We start from the raw sequence: 9,867 nt of genomic DNA, 5'->3' as shown, positions 1-9,867 counted from the left end.
CCCCAGTCTCCTCCCACGGCCTTTCCTTTGGCTCCTCCCACTTCCGGCCCCCAGTCTCCTCTACAATAGAGTCTGGCTGCAGAATGGAGCTCCATTTTTAATAGGAAACACATGACTTCCACTCCCCTTTTTTTTGCTAGTGAACTTTAATGCAACAAACAAGCAGAGGCTGTAGAGTGGAGCTCCAGTCGACAGGAAACATGTGACCTCCACTCCAAATGTTTTAACGTTCATTAACAAAAACAAATGGTGGAATGGAGGTCACATGTTTTCTGTCGAAAGTGGAGCTCCAGTCTTCAGCCAGCTTTTCCAATGAAAAACCTTTTGTGGAAGAATGTGGCCAATGAGGAGCTGGACAGCTGTGACCCGGAAGTGTTGGCTGTGTGCTCCATGCGGTGACTGAGGCAGTGATGGTGGGCAGATGAATCTGTTACCGAAGAGCAGTAAGGAGTTCTCCTCCAGCGAGTACTGGCAGCAGTTCTTCCAGCGCAGGGGGGAGCGGGCCTTCGAGTGGTATGGCGGATACTTGGAGCTGTGTGGTGTGCTGCACAAATACATTCAACCGAAACACAAGGTGTGTACATGGACTGCTGGCTGCCTTCCCTTCTCTCACTCCCTCCTGTGAGCTCTGCATTAGGGCTCCAGCACAGAACCCTGTGTTCAGTTTCCTATGGATCTGAATGCAGTAACACTCCAAGGCCTGGCCTCCCTCACATAGTGTTCAAGGCTCCATTCACCCTTGTGCGACTTGGGGAAAAAATAAACTTGACAAAAGTCACATGACAAGTTGCAACCCATGTATTTCAATGGAAGCTGTTCAAATCCATGCAACCAAAGTTGCAGCGACTTTAAAAAGGTTCCTGTGCTACTCATGTGACTTTCATGTGACTGGAGTGATATAGACTGCAATGTAAACTCTCAAAAGTTACATGAAAGTCGCATCTTAACCATTTGATTTACCCCCCTTCCTGACCGGGCCATTTTTTTGCGATACAGAGCTGTTACTTTAACTGACAATTGCGCGGTCGTGCAATGCTGTACCCAAATTAAATTTGCGTCTTTTTTTCTCCACAAACAGAGCTTTCTTTTGATGGTATTTGATTGCCTGTGCGGTTTTTATTTTTTGCGTTTATAAACAAAAAAAGATTGACAATTTTGAAAAAAAAAAACTACACTTTTGACTTTTTGCTATTAAACATGTCCAGTAAATAATCAAATCTCTACATCAATTTAGGCCAAAAGGTATTCTGCTCCATGTCTTTGCTAAAAAAAAAAATCCCAATACATAAACGAATTGACTTGCGTGAAAGTTATAGCATTTACAAATGGCAGTAGATATGCTTTTTTCTTTTTTTTTAACTAGTAATGGCGATCAGCAACTTATAGCAGGAATGCGGCGGGCATTCAGACACTGGGGGAGAACTGACTTTGTGTCACTGACATCCCCAGTGACACCAATACAGTGCTCAGTGCTAATAAAAAAGCACTGATGCTGTACTAATGGCACTGGGCAGGATAGGGTTAACATGTGGGGCGATCAAAGGGTTAACTGTGTGCTGCTTTACTGTGTGTGTGTGCTTTACACTGTAAGCACACTGCTTTGTATGGCTCTGCTATGCAAAGCCATACAAAGCAGTGTGCAGGAGCTGACAGGGAAGAGATCTGTGAACGCCAGGTGCTCACAGGGAATCACGGGCTGGGACCCAGTGATTGACAGCTGAGCCCGTGAATGGCAGAGTGGGTAGGGCGCGCACGCCCCCTACCCAGAACTGCAAAATCATGTATATATATGAGATTTTTCGCACCTGTGCCTCCCTGTAGCAGTATTTCTGCTATACGGTGGTGCGGAAGAGGTTAATGTTATCAATGCAACAGTAAAGCCAAAGTCGCACCCATCCAAAGTTACATCAAAGTCACAATGGAAATCGCACGACTTTGGAGTTACATAAGTGTGAATGAAATCTGTGCCTTTTGCAGGGCTGTGTTTACCAGCACAGTGATGGACAGGTGTTCCGGGCATCCCGTTGTCGGCTGTCCCATAGCAGTTAATTGGGATGCAGCGGTTGCACGGACACAGCTGCTGCTGCCATTATGACATCTATGTGGATGCTTCTATCCAAACACAACCTAGGGTTCATTTGGGACTCTGCGCCCCCACCAACAGGAATGTCACATTGGGAGCAGCAGCTGTGCCCGTGCATTTATTGCATCCCAGTTAACAGTTATGGGACAGCCGACAGAGAGATGCCCTAAACGCCTGTCCATCCCTGTGCCGGTAACCATGGGCCTGCACGGATTAAAATGCCCAGTGTGAATGAGGCCGATGGACCCATACGCACTGGGTCCATCAGCTGCAGCCACCGGGATTGTGTGTAAAACTGACAAGCGAACTCCTGTCTATTAGGTGGAAGCATTTTGGGCGGCTGCACTACTGCTTAATTGCTTTCATATACCCCTGGTATCGGTGCCGCTGTCATGTATTCCGGACTCTGGACTGGCATAGCGGGTGCCTCCGGGCTAATGGGGAGAGAGGCCCTGCTCCCTGTCCCTGGTTGAGTCATTCACTAGGCAGCTGTACAAGTGCGGAATGATCTCAGCCTTCAGTGATTCTAAGGCTGGGTTCACACTGATGCAGTGCGGAATTCGCAGCGAATTTTGCACTGCATCAGAATCGCACCCCGTTCTTGTGAACCGCTGCAGGTGTGTATGTTAAGTTAATAACACCCCGAAATCAGTCCGCAAAACGCGGTGCGATGTGCAGAATCGGATCACATAGGTGTGAATACCCATGCGATCCGATTCTAGTGCGGAACAAAAAAAAATTGCGGACCATTTGCACTTCGGACCAGGTTTTTCTGCAGGATCTTTCTGCCAGCACCATCTGGTGTACATTTCATTTTGTTAGGCATATGTGCATATACCCTTAAGAAACTTCACTCTTTCAGTCAACATTGACTATGTTTAATCCTTATGCTGCTAGCAATAGATAGGAAAGTATATTGCATTTACCTGTTTTAAACTTTTTTTTTTTTTTATATACATTTCTTCAGTTACACCCTAGATTCTGTGCCTAGGCAAATGATGTCCTACATCTCAGGAATCTTTAGGGGGGAGGAGGGGCTTTCTTGGCTAAGCAAACACCCTGTTTGCATGCCTGAGCTAAGAGCAGATGGATTACAGGAAGTAAATGCTACAGGAATCATCTGCCCTTACTCAAGATGGCCACAGCTAAAAATGCTTGGGCTGTTTTTCAAAGTGATTTCTCAGCAAAATAAAAAATTAGACATGGATGGATGGGGGAGTTTGCTTTGAATATTAAAAATGAATTAAATAGTGTTTTTGATTTGTGTTGCTCAGATGCAGTGTAGTTAATTTTTAAGGACTTATGCACATGGATGCACCTGGGAGCCACATTTGTTCGCTTTCAGTCACAACCTGTACAAGTCAATGACAGGCTCTAATTTTTACGTTCTAAAACCAATAAAAAAAACTTATCTCCCTAATCACTATCTTCTCTAGAATGTACACTGAGCTGCACATGCACATTCTCCGTACCCCTAAGTGACATCTGAAGTCCTGCATCCAGAAGAATCAGAGAAGATGATTCCAGTGTCAGGAGGTTAGTATTTGTGGACTTCAGTTCTGCTTTAACCCTCCTCTACTTTATCCAAAGTTTTATCTTTAAATATACTTTCACTAGAGCGCTTTACCGAGCTTTAATAAGTGTTGTAAGAATTAATTATGGGAAAAAGGAAAGATCCTTTCACCACCTACTCTACACTGCATTCATTCAATGATAGAAGGTGGTGACAGGTCCAGGTTTTACATAACTGGTTTGTACATCTTGTTTCTTGCAGGTGCTAGTGGTGGGCTGTGGCAAAGTGAAAGGCTATATGATGCTGGATGCCAGAATCTGACCAATATTGTTTTGAGTGAAGTGGTCATTCGCCAAATGAACGAGCAAAATGCCAAACGAAGACCTCTGATGACATATCAGTTGATGGATGCCACACAGACTACATTTTCTGATTCTCACTTTCAGGCTGTGTTGGATAAGGGGACATTGGATGCCATACTCCCTGATACAGAAGAAAGAACTCTGGAAACTGCTACAAAGTTGCTGGTTGAAATTGGTTGTGTCTTGCAATATGGCGGACGATATGTTTGTGTATCTTTGGCTCAAGGCCACGTCTTGGACAAACTAGTAAATCAGTTCTACCAAGGTGGATGGATGGTTCGAGTTCATCAAGTATCAGAAGCAGCAGCAATGAGTCTGGCAGTCAGTTTCCTTTACTAGTATTTTTATTTGTGATGCGACTGATGCCAGGGTTTCCACAAGTCTTGGAAATTATGGCTAAGGAGGGCGCCAAGCCGCTGCGTTGTTCAAGCCCTGATGAACTAATGGCAGCAGTGAAAGAACAACAGCAATATGCACTAATCCGTAACCGCCTGAACCAAAATCAGAGTTCTCAGGAAGTGTCATTAGACTTGTGTGATGGAGATTCTGGAAGAATTTGTTACACCTTTTATGTGGTAGATAGTCTTACTGTAGGACTATCTCATGCCAATTACTTTGCAATATTTATAAGTAAGCTGGGCTTTCTTTTTTTTTTTCTTCTTCTTATGTCCTAATATTCTTTCTGTAATATTCTGCACTTAATGTAATATGAATAAGTCAAAGTCCGAACACCACTTTAAAGGGGACTATAATTAGCTACTCTTCTAAAGGATTTCCCATTTTAAATTTAAAGGAATTCACATACAATACAAATTCAGATGTTATATGTATGTATATATGTATGTGTCTCTATCTATATATATTCCCTTCTAGATTGTAAGCTCGAAAGAGCAGGGCCCTCGATCCCCTCATGTTTTGCATTGTATTGGTATTGTTCTGTCACATGTTCTGTCCCCCTTTGTAATGTACAGCGCTGAGTGAACTATTGGTGCTTTATAAATACTGTATAATAATAATATCTTCTTTTTTTTTTCCCTTTAATTTTCTATTTTTTCCATTTTTCTTCTTTTCTCTTCTGTCAGCATCTTACTAACACTCAAATCCTGGTAGCAGTGGTGCTTAATTAAAGTAGAACTCTAGGTTTAATTTAATTTTAAATATTTTTTGGGGCCAAGCTGGTCCAAACAAACCATTTCCATTACTAAAACATACACCTGCTGTATAAACTGTATGTTACTTCAGCTGCGTGCAGCATACAGTGTTGTGTTCCAGGCAGTCAGCTAGAGACTTTCTGTCCCATTTCCAGGACAAAAACAAGTTAGCCTGAGCTTTGCTCAACCAGTCATAGAAGGCCTTGTATTAATTCTAAAAATGCAAAGCTTCATGTGAATGGCTGAGCAATGCTCATCCTAGCTGGATATTGTTCCAGGAATAGAGCAGGAAGTCCATTACTGCTGCTAGAACACAGCGCTCTCATTGCCATCTTTAACGCAAGGCAAACTGGCAGCTGCCCCGGGCCCAATCGTTGTGGGGCCCAAAAGCAGCTGCCCCTTGAGCCCTTTGTCTTGAAGGATCCCGGTGGCAGCAGGAGCAGGGGGAAGGCGAGCATCGAGGGCAGCTAGGATTGAGAGCCTATGAGCAGGAAGACTTCCCCTGACACTGAGCAGCAGCGGGTGCAGCATCCCCAACGGCGGTGCCTCCCAGAGCATGGAAACCTCTCGGCTCACAGCTCCGACAACTAGGGGACAAGCTGACCAGGGGCCCAGAGGACAAGGATGGGCTGGAGTGCAGATAGCCAGAGGCCACAGAGCAGGGGAACGAGCAGATCACCCAGAATCAGAATGGCCGCAGCCTGCTGCTGTCAGGTACAGAGCATCACACATACCTACTGGCAGACGGACTGGGACAGGGAGGCACGGGAGGAACTGAAGACAGGGCTAGGGTCTCTCTCTCTCACACCTCTCACCCCACCCCCTTTCTCCCCCTCACCTCTCTCTCATACCCCTCTACCCCCATTCTCCCCCCTTCCCAACTCCCCTTTCTCCCACCACCTCTCTCCTCCCCCCCCCCCTCCTTATTGAATTTTGCTCTCCACCTGCCCTGGGCCATACAATAAGTAGCAGCTAGACTCAAAATAAGTTTACTACACCAGATCAGGCAGTGATTGTGATTGGTTGCCAGAGGTTACAGCATATCCTTACTGATTAGTTGCTAGAGGATACAGCACATAATTTCTGCTTGCTGATTGGTTGCTAGAGGTTACTGCACATCATTACCGCTCACCCATTGGTTGCTGGGGGGGTAGCTTGTGATCAGTGGCAATGGTGGTGGTGGGTGCAAACGGGATGAGTGACAACTTCAGACTCCACTTAGAGCAGAACTAAAGTCTATATTTAAAATGCAAGCAGTAGACCTTTTACCGCAGATGATACACACAATGGGGGTTAATTAATAAAGCTGCAAAATCTGGTGCAACTCTGCATAGAAACCAATCAGCTTCCAGGTTTTATTGCCAAAGTTTCATTGAACAAGCTGTTATAAGATGCTTGGCTGCCATGCACAGCTGTACCAGATTCTGAGGGCTCTAGTTTTAGTAAATCTACCCCACTGTCTCTGCTGCAACAAAATAAAAATGTAGACCAAGGATTTCCTGGTCACCATTATGCATTAAAGGTTTAATTTCACTTAAAATAGTTTGTTGGGCCAAGCTGGCCCAAACGCACTATTTCCATTACCGATGCATGCGCCTGCTGGCAGTGCTGTATTAACTGTATGCAGCATTAACTGCATACAGTATACAGCACTCAGGGCCATCTTTAACCGTTAGCCGCCCGGCCAATGGCCGTTTGGCGGCTTGAAAAGCGCTGCAGCTTTCCGGGTGCACGCCATTTGGCGTGCTCCCGCACATGCGCGGTTTGCGCGGTTGCAGAGCGACGCAGCAGTGCAATCTGTCACCGCCCGTGCACCTCGGACACGGCCGATGACAGATCCGAGTACCGGCTCCCGTTGCTGGTACCATGTGACCTGCTGTGACCAATCACAGCAGGTCACATGACCGTTGTATACAATGGATGGCTTCATTCATGATGCCATCCATTGTATACTAGTGCCCAGCTGTGAATGGTCACAGCTAATCACATGCACATGTCATGTGATTAGCTGTGACCAAATCACAGCTAAGCACAAAAAAAAAAAAAAAAGCTGAATGAATCGATTTCATTCAGGTAAATGCTTGCTTATAGCAAAGTAATTCTTTGCTATAAGCAAATTGTGTAAAAAAAAAAAAAAATACTGATCACTTCCCCAAAGTAGTACAGTGTTACTATGGTAACATTGTACTATTTTGGTCATAGTAAAATATGAAAAAAAATCTTAAAAAAAATGTAATAAAAAAGTAAATATAATAAAAAAAAATTAAAAAAAAAAATATATTTTTTTTTTCATACTGTCACCAGTCAGTGTCGCTGTTCACCGCCATGCCAGTTATATGATGACGCTGTACTGCACTGGTGACAGTATGTAAAAAAAAAAATAGTGAAAATAATTTTTTTAATTTTTTCATTTTCCGAAAAATTATGACAAAAAAATACAACTTCAAAAAACTCGCCATGCCTCTTATGAAGTACGTCGGACTGTCTACTCTGCAAAAAGGGGTCATTTGGGGGATATCTGTACTGTTCTGACATTCTTGGACCTCAAGATATTAGATTGGCTGTCAGTACTTCAGGATTGATCAATATTCAGATCTATACCATAGTTTGTAAACTCTATAACTTTCCTACAAACTAAAAAATACATCCTGATTTGGGTTATTTTCACCAAAGACATGTAGAAGAATACATCTCGGCCTAAATTTATGAAGAACAATTATTTATTTGTAAACTTTTATAACAGAAACAAACAAAAATGTGTTTTTTTTTCAAAATTTTTGGTCTTTTTTTGTTAATTTAGCAAAAAATAAAAACCCCAGCGGTGATTAAATACCACCAAAAGAAAGCTCTAGTTGTGTGAAGAAAATGATAAAATTTTAGTTTGGGTACAATGTTGTATGACCGCGCAATTGTCATTCAAAGTGTGAGAGCGCTGAAACCTGAAAACTGGCCTGGGCAGGAAGGTGTAAAATTGCACGGTATTGAAATGGTTAATAATGATTCCCGGAACAACTGGTCAAGAAAATATATCCCTCTCTACCTCCACTAATGAAAGCCCTTCAGTTTCACTAATTCTGGATACCCAGGATTACCCCAAATGGGGGAAATGTCTAGAAACCCACTGATGCTTAGAGTAGTCTTAAAGCATCCCATACTGGAGAGCCAACTCCAAGTGGGAGAGTGCCGGAAGAACTGGGTTGGTTAATACAATCAGCCTAGCCACTGAGTCTGAGTGATTTAAGAGCCCTTATCCAGTTAGTTGCTGAAGCTGTGCCACTAGGTAATACATTCTAGGATGTGGGACGGGTAGCCATATTGTAAGGCCGACAGACTGATTCTGGCCTGTTGTTTCTTCCATATTAGATCTAAAAATTGGGAGTCTATTCAGGAGAACCACAACTTTGCTATCCATATAGGGGAGTTGTGAAAAACATATAGGCGCTGCGGTGACCAAATCATTTTGATCAGGTTTACCTGCCCTACCACTGATAGGGGAAGCTTACGCCAGGCCTTACATTTCGTTTTGTGCTTATCTAGTAGCGGAGCCAGATTTAGTTGTAGGTACTGATTAGGATCAGGGGAGACATATTTAAAGGACGTAGTGACCGGTATCTGTGAGGTACAAGCTGGTAGGGGCAAATTTAGTGTCTCCAGGGGCATAAGGGCAGATTTATTCCAAATAATGATGAAACCGGAGTATTTCCCAAATCAAGTGATAAGATCCATGAGTGCCTTCAACGAGTTGGCTGTGTCACCTAAATGTAATAGGGTGGTATAGGCATAGAGGGATATCTTTTCCTCTGTGTTTCCTCTGTGGACAGAGTTGCAGATCATAATGGCCAGAGGCTCTATTGCCAAGGCAAGAGCAGGGGGGAGAGGGGTCACCCACCCCTGCCAAGTGCCCCTTGGAAAGTTTGTTATTTATGTGAAGTCTGTCTAGTTAATACAATTGATGCCCAAGCCAGACCTAGAGAGTACTTCCCAAAGATAGGGCCATTCTACACTGTCAAACGCGAGAATGGACCTCCTTCCCCCAGGCTGATCCTCATGAATCCGTGTACCAATGACCTTAGCCTGGTCACCAAGACTCGAGCTAAGAGTTTAATGTTTCTATTCAATAAAGAAATGGGGCAGTACGAGTATGACAAAAGCTTCTTTCCAAGGTTTCGGGAGTAAAATAATTATAGCTTCCTGCATAGAATTCGGCAGTTCTTTTTTTGTAATTTTCATTTTTTTTTTAATTCTATAACTTTGATTGAACTAATATCTTATAATCTTGTTATTAAAGTTGTCACTTAGGCAGTTCCTGTTAAAGGGAGACAACGCCCTGTCCCCCCCTGAATGGTTTTCCTGCATTTTCCCTCTGGCACATTTGCTTTCAGTAAGCTTTGTAAAAACTTACTGAAGCACATGGTGCACAAATGCTTGTACTGGGCAGTGACATACCCACACAATCATAGTACTTTAGCAAACTAAAGCAGCTGTAATCCCTAACTGGATGACATAGTAACCAGGCAACTTTTTTAATTTTTAGGAAGTATTTGTGGGCTAGAAAACACACAGGTCAAACTTGGATTTAACTTCTATGTGAGGTGAACATATTTTCTTTACTGTAGCTCTTATTACATCCAGGGTGATCTTTGTCAGTCACATTCTTGAAACTTGCAGTTTAAGAAGTTACTGCTAATAAGACCCACTATTGCAAAAACCAGGTGTATAGGAAAAATTTAGTGGCAAGGTCACCCACCCCCAAAACAC

General features: G+C 43.4%; 1 pseudogene; it reads left to right on the top strand.

The window, feature by feature from the left end:
• The first annotated feature begins 409 nt into the window (after positions 1-409).
• LOC149467513 (eEF1A lysine and N-terminal methyltransferase-like) lies at positions 410-5,104 on the top strand (annotated as a pseudogene).
• The last annotated feature ends 4,763 nt before the right edge of the window (positions 5,105-9,867 follow it).

The sequence above is a fragment of the Staurois parvus genome, unplaced genomic scaffold, assembly GCF_062004578.1.
Source record: "Staurois parvus isolate SC_StPar_1 unplaced genomic scaffold, SC_StPar_1.0 ptg000106l, whole genome shotgun sequence".
Taxonomy (NCBI): domain Eukaryota; kingdom Metazoa; phylum Chordata; class Amphibia; order Anura; family Ranidae; genus Staurois; species Staurois parvus.
This window is presented reverse-complemented; position numbering and strand designations above follow the sequence as displayed.